Source organism: Schistocerca gregaria, chromosome 4, assembly GCF_023897955.1.
Source record: "Schistocerca gregaria isolate iqSchGreg1 chromosome 4, iqSchGreg1.2, whole genome shotgun sequence".
Classification (NCBI taxonomy): Eukaryota; Metazoa; Arthropoda; class Insecta; order Orthoptera; family Acrididae; genus Schistocerca; species Schistocerca gregaria.
In genome coordinates, this window is record NC_064923.1 from 198141015 (window position 1) to 198161888 (window position 20874).

Sequence of the window (20874 nt, forward strand, 5' to 3'; positions counted from 1 at the left end):
AAAAAGACAGAATGTTCTTTGTTAATAGAATTCGAAACCAGAACAGCTGTTAGCATGAGTAACATAAAGGAAGATACCTTAGGTGTTGCGAAACAACTCAAATCACTTAAGAAAGACAAGTCTTCCGGTCCAGATGGTATAGCAATCAGGTCCCTCTCCGAGTATGCAGACACAATAGCGCCTTTCTTAGCAATCATACACAACCGCTCACTTGTCGAAAGGTCTGTTCCTAAAGACTGGAAAGTAGAACAGGTCACACCAATATTCTAGAAAGGAAATATGAGTCACCCATTGAATTACAGACCCATATCACTCACCTCAATTTTCAGTAGGATTTTGGAGCATGTACTATACTCGAATATTACGAATCACCTCGACTAAAATGACTTATTGATGCATAACCAAGAAAATATCGTTCTTGTGCAACACCGCTAGCTCTTTATTTCCATGAAGTAATGAGTGCTGTCGACAAGGGATCTCAGATCGATTCCATATTCCTAAATTTCCAGAAGGCTTTTGATACCGTTCCTCAAAAGCGACTGTTAATATGGAGTATCATCTTAGTTGTGTGACTGGATTCGTGATTTCACTGAGAGAGGTCATAGTTCGTAGTGATAGACGGTAAATCATCCACTAGAACAGAAGTGAAATCTGGCGTTCCGCAAGGTAGTGTCATAGGCCCTCTGCTGTTCCTGATTTATATAAATGATCTAGGTGATAATCTGAGCAGCCCCCTTAGATTGTTTGCAGATGACGCAGTAATTTACCGTCTAGTAAAATCATCAGACGATCAATTCCAATTACAAAATGATCTAGAGAGAATTTCTGTATAGTGCGAAAAGTGGCAGTTAGTACTAAACATAGAAAAGTGAGAGGTCATCCACATGGGTACTAATAGAAATCCGATAAATTTTGGGTATACGATAAATCACACAAATCTAAGGGCTGTCAATTCGACTAAATACCTAGGAATTACAATTACGAACAACTTAAATTGGAAATACGGCATAGATAATATTGTGGGGAACGCGAAACAAAGACTGTGCTTTTTTGGCAGTACACTTAGAAGATGTGACAAACCCACTAAAGAGACAGCCTACATTACACTTGTCCGTCCTCTGCTGGAATATTGCTGCACGGTATGGGATCCTTACCAGGCGGGATTGACGGAGGACATCGAAAAAGTGCAAAGAAGGGCAGCTCGTTTCATGTTATTGCGCAATAGGGGTGAGAGTGTCACTGATATGATACGCGAGTAGGGGAGGCAGTCACTGAAACAAAGGCGGTTTTCTTTGAGGGGAGATCTATTTACGAAATTTCAATCACTAACTTTCTCTTCAGATCTGTCTGGAACCGCGCGACTGCTGCGGTCGCAGGTTCGAATCTTGCCTCGGCCATGGATGTGTGTGACGTCCTTAGGTTAGTTATGGTTAAATAGTTCTAAGTTCTAGGGGACTGATGACCTCAGAAGATAAGTCCCATAGTGCTCAGAGCCATTTGAAATTTTTTTTCTCTTCCGAATGTTTAAATATTTCGTAGACACCCATCTACGTAGGAAGAAATGATCATCATTATAAAACATGAGAAATCAGAGCTCGAACGGAAAGATTTAGGTGTTCCTTTTTCCCACGGCCATTCGAGAGTGGAATGGTAGAGAAGTAGTATGGAAATGGTTCGATGAACCCTCTGCCAGGCACTTTAGTTTGAATTGCAGCGTAACCGTGTAGATGTAGATGTAGAGCGAAAGTTTTGGTGAGAAAGGCGGAATGAGAATTGAAGCTGTTGGCTGCCTACTTTTCTGTCAGAGTCTTTTAAAGAGGAAATATTCGCCTTTTTTGTGCTCTGATAGAAGCATTTTTCCGCTAGCTGCATTTTTATCTCGCTAGAAACTTGTTGAATGTTAGGGGCACTCGGTTACGAACGTCCCATCGTCAAGTAACGTGAGTTTGTTCGTTACTTGTACAAATTTTTGCTATTCATTACTGACATCATGCCAGTTCCACGTTAACTTACGTTGTCAATTGAAAGGCAGTGCTTGCTTTTTTCTAAGCCCCTCTGTGATAATTGGTAGCCGTCCTTGTTCCTAATGTTTTGCGTATTAAGTATTTTGGGTGGCCCTATTTTGACTACACAGTGTTTCTCAAAAAATCTGATGGTTAGTGTTTGAGGAGGTTTGCTTTGTTTTTAAGGATCTAACTGGATTTGAAATAATACTGTTCATTTTAAAATGAACATGAACAGTTTCGGCCGCAAGATACCTTTATTTTTATGGTTACCTGTTTCGGTCAGTTACTGATCATCTTCAGACCTCATATCACGTTGGTAGGCGGCGGCAGTGAACGGAGAAGCCGAACTCCACAAACGTCCACTGCTCATGGTATGAGGTCTGAAGATGGTCAGTAATTGACTGCAGCCAGTGACCACAAAAATAAAGGTTTCTTGCGGTCGAGACTATTTATGTTCATTTTAAAGTACTACTGATAACCGCTCTTCTCCACGAAAAATATTCTCAAAAATTAATAATGCTCATTATCTAAATGTTTTAAAAAGGCAAATGTAAATGACGCCATACATATGAGATTTTCAGGGTATTTTAATTGCGGCAGTCGCAAATGGTCATTGTGAGAATTCAGTGAGATAGATTTCTGTATAAGTTATTCTGTTCTGAATTTTTCTTATAATCGGTGTGTTTTGACGTCGCTGTTGTATTCTACGGTTAACTGTAAGGGGAGTCTCTCTGTTTTGATTTGTCACTTAAGAGTTAATGTGATTAACGAAAATGTTTCCTGAATGTTGTTGCACGCGTCTCAATCGGGCACCACCATTCACCACCTTAGTAACAGAATTTTCAGCAGACGCAATCTTTGTTCGAATTTTGAAACGTTGAAACAGTTTATGACTGCTCAGCTGATGATATTTTGCAATACTTATCTGAATGAATAGCTCGCTCTTCAACAGAACTCAACACCTCCCCTCCCACCAGAAGAACAAATTATCTGCGCCCTGATTCCTTCGCCAGATGTACAGAGGAGTTCAATGCGAGACGCCTATAACAGTTTCCACAACGAAACTTTGTCTCGAAACCTGGCAGAAAATCGAAAGAGCTTCTGGTCGTATGTGAAGTATGTTAGCGGCAACAAACAATTAAGGCCTTCTCTGCGTGATAACAATGGAGATATTATCAAAGACAGTGCTGCCAAACCAGAGTTACTAAACACAGCCTTCCGGAATGCCTTCACAAAAGAAGACGAAGTAAATATTCTAGAATTCGAATCGAGAACAGCTGCCAACATGAGTAACGTAGAAGTAAATATCCTCAGAGTAGTGAAGCAACTCAAATCTCTTAATAAAAGGATGTCTTCTGGTCCAGACTGTATACCAATTAGGTTCCTTTCCCAGTATGCTGATTCGTTAGCTCCATACTTAACAACCATATACAACCGTTCGGTCGACGAAAGATCCGTACCCAAAGACTGGAAAGTTGCACAGGTCACACCAATATTCAAAAAAGGCAGTATGAGTAATCCACTAAATTACAGGCCCATATCGTTAACGTCGATATCTAGCAGGGTTTTAGAACATATATTGTGTTCTAACATTATGAATTACCTCGAAGAAAACTGTCTATTGACACACAGTCAACATGGGTTTAGAAAACATCGTTCCTGTGAAACACAACTAGCTCTTTGTTCACAAGAAGTGCTGAGTGCTATTGACAGGGGATTTCAGATCGATTCCGTATTCCTGGATTTCCGAAAGGCTTTTGATACTGTACCACACAAGCGGCTCTTAGTGAAATTGCGTCCTTACGGAATATCGTCTCAGTTATGTGACTGGATTTGCGATTTCCTGTCAGAGAGGACACAGTTCGTAGTAACTGACGGAAAGTCATCGTGTAAAGCAGAAGTGACTTCAGGCGTTCCTCAAGGTAGTGTTATAGGCCCTTTGCTCTTCCTTATATATATATAAACGATTTGGGAGACAAACTGAGCAGCCGTCTTCGGTTGTTTGCAGATGACGCTGTCGTTTATTGACTAATAAAGTCATCAGAAGATCGAAACAAACTGCAAAACGATTTAGAAAAAAATATCTGAATGCTGCGAAAATAACTAAAAGCGTGAGGTTATCCACGTTATCCACATGAGTGCTAAAAGGAACACGTTAAACTTCGGTTACACGATAAATCAGTCTAATCAAAAGCCGTAAATTCAACTAAATACCTAGGTATTACAATTACGAACAACTTAAATTGGAAAGAACTCACAGAAAATGTTGTGGGCAAGGCTAACCAAAGGCTGCGTTTTATTGGCAGGACACTTAGAAAATGTAACAGACCTACTAAGGAGACTGTCTACAATACGCTTGTCCGTCCTCTTTTACAATATTGCTTCGCGGTTTGGGATCCTTACCAGATGGGACTGACAGTGTACATCGACAAAGTTCACAGAAAGGCAGCACGTTTTGTATTATCGCGAAATATGGGAGACAGTGTCACAGAAATGATACAGGATTTGGGCTGGACATCATTAAAAGAAAGGCGTCTTTCGTTGCGACAGAATCTTCTCACGAAATTCCAATCACCAACTTTCTCCTCCGAAAGCAAAAATATTTTGTTGACACCGACCTACATAGGGAGGAACGATCACCACAATAAAATAAGGGAAATAAGAGCTCGTACGGAAAGTTATAGATGTTCATTCTTTCCGCGCGCTATACGAGATTGTAATAATAGAGAATTGTGAAGGTGGTTCGATGAACCCTCTGCCATTCACTTGAATGTGATTTTTAGAGTATCCATGTAGATGTAGAGCCACCCACTACACCTTCTGTCGTTACGGTGGCATAGGCATCGTACACTCGACCACGTGCTGTTCCTGAGGCGCCCACTCCCTTTTCCGCTCGGAATGGACTCGGTACTCCTGTTTCCAGCTGGAACCTTCCTTTTCGATCTATCAGGCAGAGACGTCACTCCGCGAGACGGGTGCTGCTGTAAAAGGCTCGGAATTCGCCGCGCTCGCGCCACATGCGAAGCCGTCGCTCTGCAATGGCCAAAGAGCGTAATCACGCACAATATCGATAAGAGCCAGCACGGCTCACTGTCCTGTCATGATGTATTGCGGTGTTTGCTCATCTGCTTGCCTCCCTCAGATGTTGTGTGGCAACGCGTGATTAGTGCCTTCTGCTGCACTGGCGGTACGCTGTGTTGATATACCGATTGAAACACTCGATACCACAAAATCGTTTGTTTCACATTTTCTCTGGATACTTTGCTCATCGAACGCAATTCATCGAAAACGCTCAACTTATGGTTCATGTTTTAAAAAAGTGAAAGCGTTATTAGAACTATTTCACTGAATTTGCAGTGTTTCGGGTTTCACATAATATTTGGCAGTCATTTTAAGTTTTTGTCAGACATATTGACACCGTTTTTAGTCCACTGTTTATCACTGCAATGCTTCAGTGAGCACATTTGCATGGGCGTGATGTGCTCACTATACGGAGGCAGTGCATCATGACGTTTTTTAGTGAAAAAACGCTGACTGAAAGCTTCGTTAGGTTATCTGAGGTCTTTGTTATAATTCATTGTGAAACCCTCAGTTGTCATTTGTTTTGTACAATTCGGTACCAGTTTCGGTCAGTGACCATTATTAAGCTTAGCTGGCATAAACGGCAGGAAGCTTATACCTTAATTTGAACAACAGTAATTAGCTCTTTTGTTCAGATTATGGTATAACTTTTTGCCTTTTATGCCAGTGAAGCTCGATAATAGTCATTGACTGAAACTGGTAGCAAACTGTGCAAAATAAATGACAGCTGAAGGTTTCGCCATGAATTTTAACTATTGATTGGAGGCTGAATATCCCACCTGCAAACACACATACATCTCAGCCCGCAGCTCGTAGTCTCGCGGTCGCGTTCTCGCTTCCCCAGCGAGGGGTCTCGGGTTCGATTACCGGCGGGGTCAGGGATTCTCACCTGCCTCGAGATGACTGGGTGTTTGTGTTGTCCTCATCATTTCATCAGCGTTCATGAAAGTGTCTAGATTGGGCTGAGCAAAGATAGAGAATTTGTACGTGCGCTGATAACCGCGCAGACGAGCGCCCCACAATCCAGACATCATCACAAACATCTCAGATCACTTGCGAAGACCCTAGAAGCCTCGCCATGTGTTCGTCACGTCAGTTAAAACTACTTTTACGTCAGAGATCCATTATTATGTGCGTATTTTACGTGTATAAGTATGGTAACTTTGAACCTCTGGATCTTGGTAACGGATAATGATATCGAAAAGTGTTTCAGAATTCGGCAAGAACATCACCCGAACAAGATATGGTGAAATTTCGACGTTTTATCAGAAATAAAAGTCTTAGAAATGGCCAACACCGCAACAGGTACTTTTGGTATGCGAAAATCAACGGACACAGATTTATGAAAACGGGAAAATGGCGTTTTTAGATGATGTCTAAAGAAATTTAGTTAAAATATCAGTGATTTGTTATATCGAGCGGATGGACGTGTACACGTGTACGCGTATGGAGACAAACTCATGAACCCATGGACCCTGCGTGTCAACAGGAGGCTCTGTAACGGTGTGGGGCTTGTGCAGTTAGAGTGATATGGGCCCCTGATACGTTGAGATATGACTCTGACAGGTGACGCGTACGAGAGCACCCTGTCTGATTACTTGCTTCCATTCATATCCATTGTGCATTCCGATGAACTTGGGCAATTCCAACTGGACAATGCGACACCCCACACGTTCAGAATTGATACAGGATGGCTCCAGGAACACTCTTCTGAGTTTAAACACTTCCGCTGGGCAGCAGTCTCTCCAGACATGAACACTATTGAGCATATCTGGGATGCCTTGTCACGTGCTGTTCAGAAGAGAGCTCCACTCCCTCATACTCTTACGGATTAGCGGACAGCCCTGCAGGATTCATGGTGTCAGTTCCTTCCAGCACTACTTCAGACATCAGTGGAGTCCAAGCCACCTCGTGCTGTGGCACTTCTGCGTTCTCGCGGGGCAGGTGTACTGGTTTCCTTGGCTGTTCTGTGCAAAAGATCCAATTTGCTGTGTTTGCCTGGACTGGGGGACAAGTATATTTAAATTTTGATCCAGTCAGTAGGGTAGCTAGAGTGTCCTCGTCCTTCCAATAGGTGTATAAATGATCGCTAGACTGAAGGATATCCAAAATACTTAACCTCTTACCTCTGTGATCGACAGAACCAAAGGTATTACCTCCTGAAAAATCGCATTTTGGCCCGCAGCTTTCTGGAACATATTAGTACCGCGCACTGTCTTACGTGGACCGATACACTTCAGCTCCATTTCATACAAACCAGACTGTGCCGACACCGGTTCAAGGTAACATGTCGACTGCTAATCTTTTTGGTGAGTCCAACTCGTCGGCAGGTCGAGGCATATGGCGTACTCGACCCATGGGCCGCCGGTGTGATGACAGGCGATATTTTCTTGTTGACAGCTCGATAGCGGAGAGCCGCTTGGAAAGCCGGGCCTTCGGAACTGTCCCCGGAGTGGCCCTTCACAAAGGAAACTCCCCATCGCATCCCCGTCAGATTTAGTGGTAAAAAGTCCCAGTGAGTAGCCCGTCATAGACTGAGCAGAATTCTAGCATGAAAACAAGAAGAAAATGTACTGAACTGTAATAAAAAAATAGCAAAATAGAAACAATGAACCGTCCTAGACCAGAAGAGAAACATCAAGCGGAAAGGCAGAAGCAAAGCGTCGCGGTTAAGTGGTCATGGTGTTGGACTGCAACGCGGACGAGACGTCTTCAAAACTCCCTCGCGCCATTTATTTTTTTACCCACTACATTATCAACCATCCCTGCTGTCATTGAAATGTTTCTTCTCCTTCTCTACTCTCTGCAATTGTCAAGCTATACATTGGCTATAGAATGTGAGTCATGAGGTAAGAATACATTACTGTCGGAAGTGAATGTGATTAATAGTGAGAGCAGGCGATATACCACACAGAGGTCTCACAGAAATGAAAACAACAAATAAACGGGAATGAAATTTGTTACAAGGAAGGAATTTAACAGTCAAAACTGTCAAAACGGAACGCAACGTCTGAAGCGTCAGAAACAAATGTTTTGACAGAACACAGAGAAACTGTGAGGTTGTGAAACTGTTGCTTTCATTTGTTGCATCTTATGTGACAAACTACTATGTTTTCATCATTTCCTTGGAGTGATCACATTCACATTAATCTGAATACCTAAGTCACTCACCATGCGTACAAATTAGGTGCTTCAATAAGAGATGCACACTTACTGTCCGTGCGACTGCTACGGTCGCAGGTTCGAATCCTGCCTCGGGCATGGATGTGTGTGATGTCCTTAGGTTAGTTAGGTTTAAGTAGTTCTAAGTTCTAGGGGACTGATGACCACAGCAGTTGAGTCCCATAGTGCTCAGAGCCATTTGAACTTACTGTCATTAATGCTGTGTATGAAACGCCAGACGTGTTTCCCGGTGGAGGATTCGGTTAACTTGTCGCCTTCTCATTAAATGTTTGCGGTTCCCATTCGAGAGCCACTTCCTGGTAATTGTGCAGAATCAACTTTCAGTAAATATCCCTTCCTTATACCTCCCTATTGCAAACGGATGTTATACCACGACACAAACACTAATTTGAATACGACGAACAGTGGAAACAAACAAACAGGCACGAGGGAGCTATGAACACAGCTCGCCCGCTGTATAGCCCAACACCGTAACCACTTTACCACACGATGGTGAACTTCGCAACGCAACGTTGCTCTATGTTGCACTGCTTGTGCTTGGACCGTTTACTGCTTCAGTTTCACTTTTTTTTATATTTCAGTACACCATCTTCCTGTTTCATCCTTGGTATGTGTTCAGTTTTTGATGGGTTGTGCAGTGGGTCCTCTTATCACTATATATCAGGGGCGTTGCGGCTAGCGTGTGAACGTCTGCGGCGGCGCGTGCAGGGCACACCGTAACCGTTGGACAGGTGTTCAAAATGGCTCGGGCCCGTGACAGAACTAAAGTCACAGACAAAAATGAATGAAGATGATAGCACTGTAGTAGAAAAATAACGACGCGTATTGATGTTGACATTAAATAGCGCGTATTTAGCGTCTATGAACTGTGTGTTATACCACAGTTTACTTCAAATGATTTCTTTCTCAGCATAGTTGATGTGGAAGGAAAGCACTTAACAAAACATGGCACTCATCTGAAAACAAGGGCAAATAATTAGTCAGCCTGAGGATAAGTGTTTCTGAAAAGTTGTTTAAGACTAAATATAAGAAGCATTGTGCGGTGTACTGACGACTTACATACCAAGTATGTTATCCTGCAAATGAATAAGTACATAAATTCTGGCTTCAGATGTTAAAAGTAAAACAAAGGCACCTGGATATAGTAATCATCTTCCCTGTAATGACAATCCAGTTAGTTCTTTCTCTTGGAGAGGTAGTCTATCACCTCTAATGGAGTAATAGATACTGAACGATGAATAGACAAGGATGCTAATCTATTTAGTCTTCTCTGAAAGGATGAAACACACTTATAAACCTAATTTAATCGATACAGAAGCATACAATATTCTTTTTTAGAACTTGTAAATGTTGATAAATGATAATCTAAAGCGGAGATGGTCTCTCTACTGTAGTTGTTTTCAGGTTGTTGATTATTGGATACATGTCTCTGTTGTACAATTACAGCACTTCCATGACTCACAAAGATCTGGAATCTCCTTTCACATATTTCCTTCTCCATAAATGCAATTCTGCAAGAAGGTCTTCAATTCTACATACCATATCTTCGATGTAGAATTCAATTAAAGCCTTGAACTCTTTTCGTTCTCCACTACTTAAGAGTACTTCGCTGGCTGAAACTGGGAACAGTGAAAAAATGCAGACAGAACTTTGTTACCTTCTGTTAACCAAAACATGGAATAAAGACTGCACCTCGGTAGCACTGTTCAGGCTTACACATCAAACAGTTTGGTCTCTTCTTTTGTATCTTAGCCATCTGGGAACACGAGATTTAATTGTCTGGCTGTTGACAAATTTCAGTTGCTCTCTCAAAAACAGCCCCAAACGTTTTTGTGGCATCATATCCCAGGATTTCCAGTTCTTTTGTAGTGTCTTCATCTGCTTCTATACCTTCTCTCAGACTCAGTGTTGCTTTCTGAAGTCACATTTCCACCCTCCAAGCGTTTTTTTCCCTAATGGGTCTGTCGTACGATACGTTATCCTTATTTTTAATGCATTTAGAAGGCCACCAGAAACAAACGACTTATTGTTTATTTGAATTGCAACCCCTAAACCTCGATATTGAACAGATGATACAAGAGATACATTGATTGTCATGTAAGGTTAGTGTGATTAAATTAACACTATTATTTAATAACACATGATTCTTCCAAAATATAAACATAAAAACTTACTAAGTAGTGCAACTCCCGTCTTCCTATCAGCATTAGAAAGCGTTTTAAAACGTCCATAGACTCCATTCATCTTTTGAACCCTCATGCAAACACACACACACAGTCACTGGTCGCTGACCCTTGGACTAAGGAACTGGGTGTCGTTATGCCATTGCAGATAGATGTAACTTATGTTCTACATATTCTGAAACACACTCAAGTCTAAAGCATTAAAAGTCTGAAAGTTTTTGATAACCACTTTGTTTCTGCAGCCATTTTCTTTTTTTTCTTCAAGTTTTAGTGATCTCAGGTACAATAATTTCACTCTATGGATATCGACAGAGTTTGGCATTAGTTGTCGGTACTAGTACAAGAATATCTAAGAGCATTCTGGCTCAAAGAGCATTTCTGAATCAAATTTCCAGTACGCCAACCAAAATCCAATTTTCCAGCTCCCCCCAGCAAAAGTTCTCATTTCCCTATATTCAAAAATTAAATTCTACATAAATATAATGGAAACAAAGATGACAAACAAATCTGAGCTATTTAAAAAGTTTGGAAATTTTAGCAAAGGAAATATTAATTTAAGAACAAGAAAAAACAAAAAACATAAAATTTACTCAAACTCAGTAACATGAGTAGGTCAATATTTATTTATTTTTTAACCTTGGTAAACAAAATGTAAATTTACAATTTTATCAAATTTATCATCGTCATTTTTAAAGATTTTCGTATGTCGATCTGAAAGAGTAATTTTATATTCTTCATCTAAAACTAATAACATTTTATCTCCAAATTTAGCAGGTTAAAGTTCAACTTTTGAAATGACATAAGATTTATGTTTTTTAATTTCTGATAATTTAGTGAACACTTCTGAACAACCATTACTATAATTGTTAAGTTTACTTAATAATTTTTCAGTGCTACCATTTATTCACATTTTTATTTACATCGAAAATTTTTTTGAAGAACTAAAGTTTTCAGTTTCTATCTTCTTTAGTTTTCTGAAAATATTTCAAAAGGAAATGAAAGCAATAAGTTAAAAGTTCTTAATTTTTTTCTAATTTTTCATGCAGTTAATTAGTTAAAAATTTTCAATAACCACCCAGTATTGAGAATCAAAAGTTTAATTCTTCTTACCACATAATAAGATATGCAGTAGTATCATTTGGAAAATTCTTGTTAAGAAATGCACATAATTCCATTGTTTTCTGATTAGTTAAAACATTCATTTTTCTACTCATATTAATTACATAAATTGGATAATTGTATATAAAATTGAAAGGATATGCATTTATATCATTATTTAATTGAGTGATTCTTTAAAAATCTCTAAACAAATCATAAGCTTTTAAGAAGTTATTTGATGTTCAAAAAAAGAAATTGCAATATTTGGATTTTTTTGTCTTTCCTGTTCTAATTCAAAAGAATAGTCTGGTTCATATTTAACAACAGGAACACGAATTTCCATACTTTAAACTACAGTTTTATGATCTTTTGGAAGAACAGAATTATCATTATTAACAGTCCAATGTAGAATAGAATCTTCTTGATCAAGTAAAAATAACAGTTAATTCACCTTCAAAAATAATTTCTTTATAATCTCTAAAAACTCCACTAAATAATTGTAATGGATAAGGAACTTTATATCTGTTTAGTTTTAATTTTTTTATTGTCAAGAATATGATCTTCCACATTTAATAATTTGAAAGGGAAAATGGTAATCAAATAAGATTTGAAAAAGAAATAAAAGGATATTCAATTCTAGATAAAATATTATTTCCTTTTTTTAAATTATAATTACACCAAACATTTTCAAAGCATAATTATCACTTAGCTTAATGTTTGATTTACCATCATATGCAGGAAAATGAGTTCCATCTATGTGAATAATATCACAAGTGAAATAAATTTGAGAAAAATTAGGATAAATCCAACTATCACCAATATTATTATTTATTTCAGTTTCCTTGTTGGGAAGATTCAAATTATTTTTTGTTTCTCATTATAGGAAATGAGTGAAATTGACAAACTTTCGATCTGGTTAATGTTTTATTAAGAGAAAAATTCATTAATTCATTTTTAAAATTACTGTTACATTAGAACCATTAAAGTAATTAAATAATCATTCTCATCAGTTAACACTTATTTATAAATTTTGAATATTAGTGAAAATTGGAATTATTAAAGGATGATAGGGTTCATAAATTATTGGACCATCAAATTTAGAATTTCATCTAAATGAAGCAAGAATATTAGCTTCTCAGTGAAAATGATCATTTTGTTTAACTTTCCCTCAGCCAAATTAAGATTTATATTAATTAATTCAAATAGAGTAATTTTAGGAACATCTTTAGCAACAGTTTTTATTAGGTGCAAGAATTTGATTATTAAACCCTCAAACACTTACAATTTATTTTCTTTTAGGACCATACATAATTTTTTATCACTTTCAATAACAATTCTGTTTAAAATTTTATCTGCTTTCACATGAAATATTTTCAAAAAATAAGAATTCCAGAAATTAAGTGGAAAAATTGAAAATAAAATGAATGAAAAAATGGTAGCTTTATTGAAATTAATGATGAAATTATTCCATTAGATGAATATGAAGAAAATTCTGTTGTAGTTCTTGATGATTCCATCCTCGAAAATGCTTCACATAAAGGAATAGAGAGTTTTTATTTAAGTCAAACTTATTCAAAAATCCCAAAACCAATTATTTAGAGATAAGCTAAATTTTTAAATGTTTTCAGACAAGATGATAGAAATGTAAAACAGATTTATCATGAATTTATTGGTGGAGATTTAAAGTTTGATGAATTTAGAGAAATATTTGGTAAATGTTGCAATAAAGATAAATTTTGTTTTATATCAATAATTATGACAAGAAAAATTAATGAAGGTAAAAACATTAAGGATTTTCAAACTCTGGACGTAAAAATAAAATATGAAGACTTTTTAAGCCATTCAATTTGGAGGTTCTAACTTTTAATGTGCATAAACATAAATGTAAATCATAATAATAAAACATAAATGTTAGACACAAACATTAAACAATAAATGTTGAATGTGAATGATAAATGTAAATGTTAAAAGTAAAATAAAAAAACAATGACAGAAAAGGCATCCAGTCACTCTTAAAAATTAACTATGCCAACCCAGCGCAGATGTGGGAAGAATGTGCAAGAAAAAGAAAGAACAAATATCACTTTTGACAAAATGCACCTGTAGCGCCAGACTTGTAGATGATCTACAGCACAGGACAAAACTGGAAGTTGTTAATAATAGATGCTGTGATGCAGACAGCGTTCCTTCATGTATTGAACAACTGATCAAATGAAACTATATGGTTATAGATAAATTTTCAAGTTCCAAATATCTATGAAGTATACATACAGACTGAAGCAATGAATGAAAACTTGTAGCAAGCCAGGATTCGAACTCAGGTCGCCTGCAGATGCGCTAACCACGATGCACCCCAGCATGCCTCCCTCCTCAGTCCAAATTTCCATTCACATCTAAACCCATCTGATATCCCTCCTGCATTCAAACACCATTGCAGAGGCTCTCCAACCGAATTGGAATAGCAACTTGTAAGTAGCCTCTTTAGGTTTTTTTATTGGTAACGCCACATAGCGCCCTGTATGAAAAATCACTGGCTGTGCTGTGTGCAGTCAGTGGCTGGTTGGCATTGTTGTAATACTCGCCATTGTAGTGTTGGGCAGTTAGCTGTTAACAGCGCGTAGCGTTGCGCAGTTGGAGGTGAACTGCCAGCAGTGGTGGACGTGGGGAGAGAGATGGCGGAGTTTTGAAATTTGTAATAATGGTTGTCATGAACTGATATACATATTATGACTATTAAGGTAAATACATTGTTTGTTCTCTGTTAAAATCTTTCATTTGATAACTGTGCCTATCAGTAGTTAGTGACTTCCGTAGTTTGAATCTTTTATTTAGCTGGCAGTAGTGGTGCTAGCTGTATTTGGTGAGGTAAGTGATTTGTGAAAGGTATTGGTTAATGTTAGTCAGGGCCATTCTTTTGTAGGGATTTTTGAAAGTCAGATTGCGTTGCGCTAAAAATATTGTGTGTCAGTTTAAGCACAGTCTTGTATAATTTTTCTAAGGGGACGTTTCAAACTCAGCAACGGTCGATCCTGCGTAAAAGCTAGGTGTAGGTGCTTTAATGAAATGAAACTATATCATTCCAGAGACATTTCCAAGTCTCAAACATATGTATTTGCAGACTGAAGCAACAGTACAAATTTTCATTCATCACTTCAGTCTGCATAAACACAACATCTGAATTGCGGTTCCTAAGACATTTCTTTTCATTTATTGCATATTTCGAGACTTGCTGCCTATTTTAAGAAACAGGTAGCACATTTTACAATGTTACATGTTACAGTATGTTTTCCATATTTCTAACAAAATTTGTTTTGAGCAATTAAACAAGAGTATCAATAATGAGTTAATTCTGGTACAAAAGAACATAATTTGAGGAAAGAAAACAGAAACAATATGTTTATTTAAGAAGAAACTAACGAATGATGGCAGTGTTTTTAATAAAATGAAATGTCCCACCACCTAGCTGTTACAGATAGGAGGGCATCGGAATAACTTCGAACCAGTCCCAGGAGGAGCAGCAGTTTGCTTAGATCTAAGTACAAATTATTTTGAATTATGTCAAATACAATTTTTCATTGTATATAATAAATCATTGAGCCTCACCTCCCCAGGAAGTTTTAGCTCAGTGTATTTCTGTACTGTAAGCCGTTATGAAATTGAAATTAGCAATTTACATGTTTTCTTATCAATAGTTAGAATCCTTTCACTTTTCTGTTGTAGGCTAGTGTTCTGCATATACTTTTATTTTTTCATGGTTCTATTATTTACGCTTACATTGTTCTATGTAACCATATTGTCTTGTTCTGTCGTGTTGTTGTCGGAATCGTTACATGTGCTATGTGGTCTTGTAGGGCCATTCCCTGTTCTCCATCTCATGTATCCGGCTGTCTTATCCTTTACCATAGGCCATTGTCGTGCTGTTGTAGGCAAATATGTCTAAACATGTCATAGTGTGATGTGTTTCACTGTGCAGATTTCTCCACATGTGTATATGTCTGTGTCACTTAGTCCAACACGACGGAGATGTTGTGAGTACGGTCCACGCTCTGCAAGAAAGTGGACCATACCATGTGTTGGACCTATATATTTCATGCTCATTCGCTCTCGGATGTTTCGGAAGAATATGTGTACTGCCAGATGCCAGATGCCAGATGCCATTTCGCCATTCATTAAGTGGTTTCATATTAGTTATTTGTTGGCGTGTAATTTTCTGTGCATTGTCCTGTCGTCCCTTTTTCACCCAGTATGCTGCAGCTCTGAAGCAAACGGGAATTTCTGTTGGGTACACACCCAGGACGTCGCATAACGCTTCAATAGATATTGTACGAAACACTCATGACGTTCTAAAATGATGTCTGATTGTAATGACCGTTTTGTTGATTGCTATTTGAAATTTGTTGTTGTTGCACCAATTATTCACTTTTTCCAGTACCTCTCTTGCCTTTAGTTCAAGATTTGTTGAGTTGGCCGATGTGATTACCATTATGTCGTCCGCATACGTAATTATTCCTGTCAGCCTGCTGTCCTTGTCAACAGTGTTTGAAAGAGATTCTATAGTGCTGTCCCAGAATATGGGACCGCATATTGACTCCTGTCGGCAGTCTTTCGTAGTTCTTTTGGCAACCCACTAATGGTCTGCGCTCCATTGTCTATTATTGCAGTAATTAGGAGACTGTAATATGACGATGTGGGTATCTGCATGTCTCTAAATGTTTCAAATATTGCCGGCCTCGAACGGTTATCATGGACGCCAACTACATCAATTAGGTTGGCAGCTACATACTTGTGTCGTTTGCACTGTCTGCAGTGCATTGTTAATGGCGTCATCTATAGATGTTTGTGATCTAAACCCGAAATGGTAGGGGCTAAAGCCGAAGAGCCGTCTTTGCGACTGAGCCCTGTTGCACAGCAATCTCTCCTTAAACTTAGCTAACGTGTTTATCAAGCAAATTGGTTTGTATGTCTTCGGATCCGTCAGGTATCTGTCCTCATTCTTCTTGATGATTACTGCATCCGCAGATTTCCATGCTATGGTATCTTGTGTTGTTGCAGGGCGTCATTCAGTAATTCAGACATGGTGTAATCTGCGGTGCTGTATTCCTGATAGTTTCTATATGAATTCCGTCGAGGCCTGGGACTTTTTTGGGTTTGAGTTTGTTAATTTCCACCTTAGCGAAGTGGATGACTACTTGGTCAGTAGCGTAGTTAATTTCTACTAGTCGGCGGAGAATGATATGTTGTTGGTCCTGAGCTGGGTCATCGTACAGGAAAAGCCTTTGCACATGGTATTCTGCAGAACTTCTCGAGCCGTTTCCACGTCTCAGTGTGTACTGTAGAAATGGTGATTTGATTTTGTCAGTCTGCAGTTTGTACGGTTCTCCCCACATTTTATTTGCTAACCGAGTCCACACAAAGTCGTCCCAGTAGTCCTGTCTTGACTTGTTAAGTTCGGTTTTATACCTGTTTTTAGCGTTACGATAGATTTAGAGCCTAATTTTCTGTTCTTGTCCCGTTTTTGACCTTCGATAGTGTCATCTTTTGTCTCGTATTTCCGGAGTCTAGTCACCCATTGTGGATCATGGCATTCCCTGTTTGCGTTTATCGTTTGCTACTGGTATGGCAGCTCTATCAGTGTGTTAACTCCGAAAGCAACACTACCGTGTGTAGTATAGAGCCGTGAGTTATTGATTTCGTAAGACATGGCGTCACCTACGTGGTAGTATGGGTTGTCATCGGGAGGCAACAAAATTACCTCTGGATTTCATAGGCAGCATTCTGAACAGCAGCCGTTTTATTTCTGGCTTATTAATTGTTGTTGCTGTGGCCTATCTTCGAGGCCTCCGCAACACTATCTTTCAACAAGATAACTCAAGAACGCTTGTTGCCCGTGCTGTAACGACCCACCTCCATATAGAAGGCATTCGACTGTTACTCTGGGCAGGAGAGTCTACAGATCTCCCACCCACTGAAAACATCTGGAACTCTGCACATGTGTGCCATGCCACTACGATTGGCGAACTCTGGCATAGAGTTGAAGTGGGATGGATTGTCATTGCTGTCTCTGTCATTCAAATCCATTTCGACTTGATGCCCAGTCTGACTGGAACCATTGTTTCTGTCATAGGTGGCAGATCACTGTTCTGGGTGGTGACAATTAATTCGGTTGCTCACTGAGGTCCAGTGTGGGCTGTCATTATCGTATGGAAGGCAAACTTGGTGGATATGCTAATGGCTTAGGGTGGAACCGATTTGCCCACCAGGTGCAAACCTGGCGCTGTACACTGTTTATGTGACGGTATGACAACCATACTGTTATTTAACAAGCCATAGCGTTAGTGAATAGTATGGCTGTCGAGAAGAAAGACTGTGCACTGTTAGTGACCACATTAAGAGAGTATCGCTGACTGAAATGTCAGAGGAGTGCTCCTTGTGTCATTAAATGGTTAACAGAATACGATAAGGAAATTCGAAAATATGGGTGAACTTGATGTTGCAACTGGAAGAGGAAGCCGCCCTACCCCGGTGGAAGTTGTTAACGAGGTTGCTGTTGCTGTAACTGACCTTGCTGCACATAGCCTGGGTAGTGCTAGTGCTCGTGCAGTTTCACGATAATTCCCCATCCCAAGGGCAACAGTATGGGAAGTGTTACGGTCAACATTACACTGGTACCCACACAATATTCAGACAGTGTGGCAACTGAAACCTCATGATCCACAGCAACGTTCTGAATTTGCTCTTTAGTTTCCAGTAAGGATCGAAGTTGATAACATGTGGCTGGGCAATACTCTATGGAGTGATGCAGGCTGCAGTAAGTACACAGAACTGCCGAATGTTTGGTGCTGTTGAACCGCGTGTTGTGCACGAAGAGCCATTGCTCTCGCTGTACGTGACTGTGTGGTGTGGATTCACTAGTACCTTTAATGTCGGTCTGTTCTTCTTTGAAGAGAATATAGACTCAGGATCTGTGTGCTGTACTGTGAAGTCTGCACGTTATTGAGACCTCCTTGTACAACGTGTGATTCCTGCCCTGGAAAAGCACTACAGTGTGGAAACTAAAGTTTTCATGCAAGATGGTGGAACACCTCGTGTCGCTCGGCCAGCAAAAGATCTGCTTAATGCAACTTTCCACGATAGCGTGATCTTCAGAGGTTTTCCAAATATATGTATGACTTCCAAGATCGCTTGGTCTGAATGCATGTGACTTTTGGCTCTGGCGATATGTAAAAGAATGCATTTGCCAGGGACACGTTCGATCTCTACCAGATCTGAAGGCCAGTATACAGGAACACGTTGTTCAGATTCTGCCGGAAATGCTGTGAGCAATTGTTGATCATGTAAAATCTCGTCGACATCTCAGGTGCTCATACTGCACAAAATTGTGTAACCGGCACTTCATAATAAAATCAGCATTATGCCTTTCTCACTTGTTTGACCATTTCTGGCCACATCCCGCTCCTAATCCATTACATATTGAAAATTTCTTTACGTCTTTCTAGCATTCACTGCGCCAGATTTGCACCTGGTGGCCAAAATTGGAACAATTTTTTTTCCAGCGTAAATTCGTTCAGCATTAACGCATTAGAATGTCCAAGAAAGCTTCGCTGCCATACGATACCTACAGCCCACACTAGATTTCTGTGAGTACCTGCACTCAGTTAAAAGAAGTACATAGCAATGACAACAGACGTGCGCGCCACGGTCAAGCCCTTCCAGAACAGGATAATGACATAGGCATAACACCACTACATCTGGACACACTGAAACAACACAAAAGCAAGTTAATTTTCCCTCACCAGAGGACAGGTTACCATATAAAGAAACAGCAACTTCAGAGAAATATGAATATGACACATGAAAATGTAAACGACACATGCAAAGTCTACGTTTCGTTTACGGTGGCAATATGCACGAAAAGACAACTCAGGTGCAAGAACAGTTATCAATGAGAAACAAACTCAAACAGAAAACTTCAAACAACAACAAATAACAATCCTCACCTGACGAGACATCACATCACCCAAAACCAAAAACTAGATCAAGAGATAAACACCACAACCCAGTACATCAAACAGATTTACAAAACCATGAAATAAGAAACAAAATAGACTACGATGGCATCACAGAAAACTTGCGCCTATGTTGACTGTAAAAGAAAGGCTGACAACAAGACTAAATCACCCATCGGGTGACACTATATGCTAACCCACGACTGAAAAAACAGGCATAATGATTCTACGAACCGAATACCTACCAACAGATAAACTCGAACTCTGTAATCTTTTTGGTAAATCATGTGAACGAAGAAATGAAGCCTTATCTTGACAATGTCTACAATGACCTGGTAAGGGCCTCGATACACCCAGAGCGAGCCGAAGTTCTTTGCTTTTACTAAATTTCCATAGTGAAAGTCCCGCAGCTAAACTGTATGGGTAGCATAAGAGTAACCACAGAGATTGGTAGACTGGAGAACGAGGTATGCACGGACATATGTTGTCTAAAAGAACCGTACACACGAGATGGAGGAATTCCAGGCCTTCCGAGGTAGTACATATCAATCACAGGCACAAACTAAGGCTGCTACCATTGTAGTAAACAATAACATTACAGTAACACAAGTAGCGCAGCTATGCACACAACATACGGTTACAGTCGAAATAAACTACGGACAGGGAAACATGGATCACCTCGTCGATCTCCGTCCTGTGCTCATTTGATATAGAGCCTTTTGCTGAAGTAATAAAGGAAATTGCTCGGTTTGCAGATGGCAAACGACTAGTTATCTTAACAGACATAAATGATAGGTCAACCTTCTGGCACTCTGACAGAACGGACGACAGAGGGCAAATAATAGTAGAGGTTATAAACGAATGTAATCTTTTCGTTTTAAACAAACCAGGTTTTAAACAAACCAGGCCGGCCGCCAACTCAAGAACTAGTAGGTGCTCGATAAGAGAACACCCAGCGATCATAGTACGATAATTATATACACTAAAACAAACACAGACACAGGCACAAACACGTTACAACACCCAAGGTTGGTACTGCGCAAAGCAAACTGGCAAAAACTATGGCACATGACTGAAGAGTTTCCTCTATGTGTCACCCAAGGAAGGATAGATTAGAGAGCTTACCTTCTTACAGATGTCTTACACAGAGCACAAGCTACGTCAATACCTGAAGCGCGCGACTCACCCAAACAGAGGCAACCGTGGGCAGCACTACAGTGTTATCAACACTAAGAAAAACACTCGTGATAAACGACGATATTACCAACGATCAAAGACAGCACCGGAAAGAGAAATTAGACTTCGACATTATCGTGT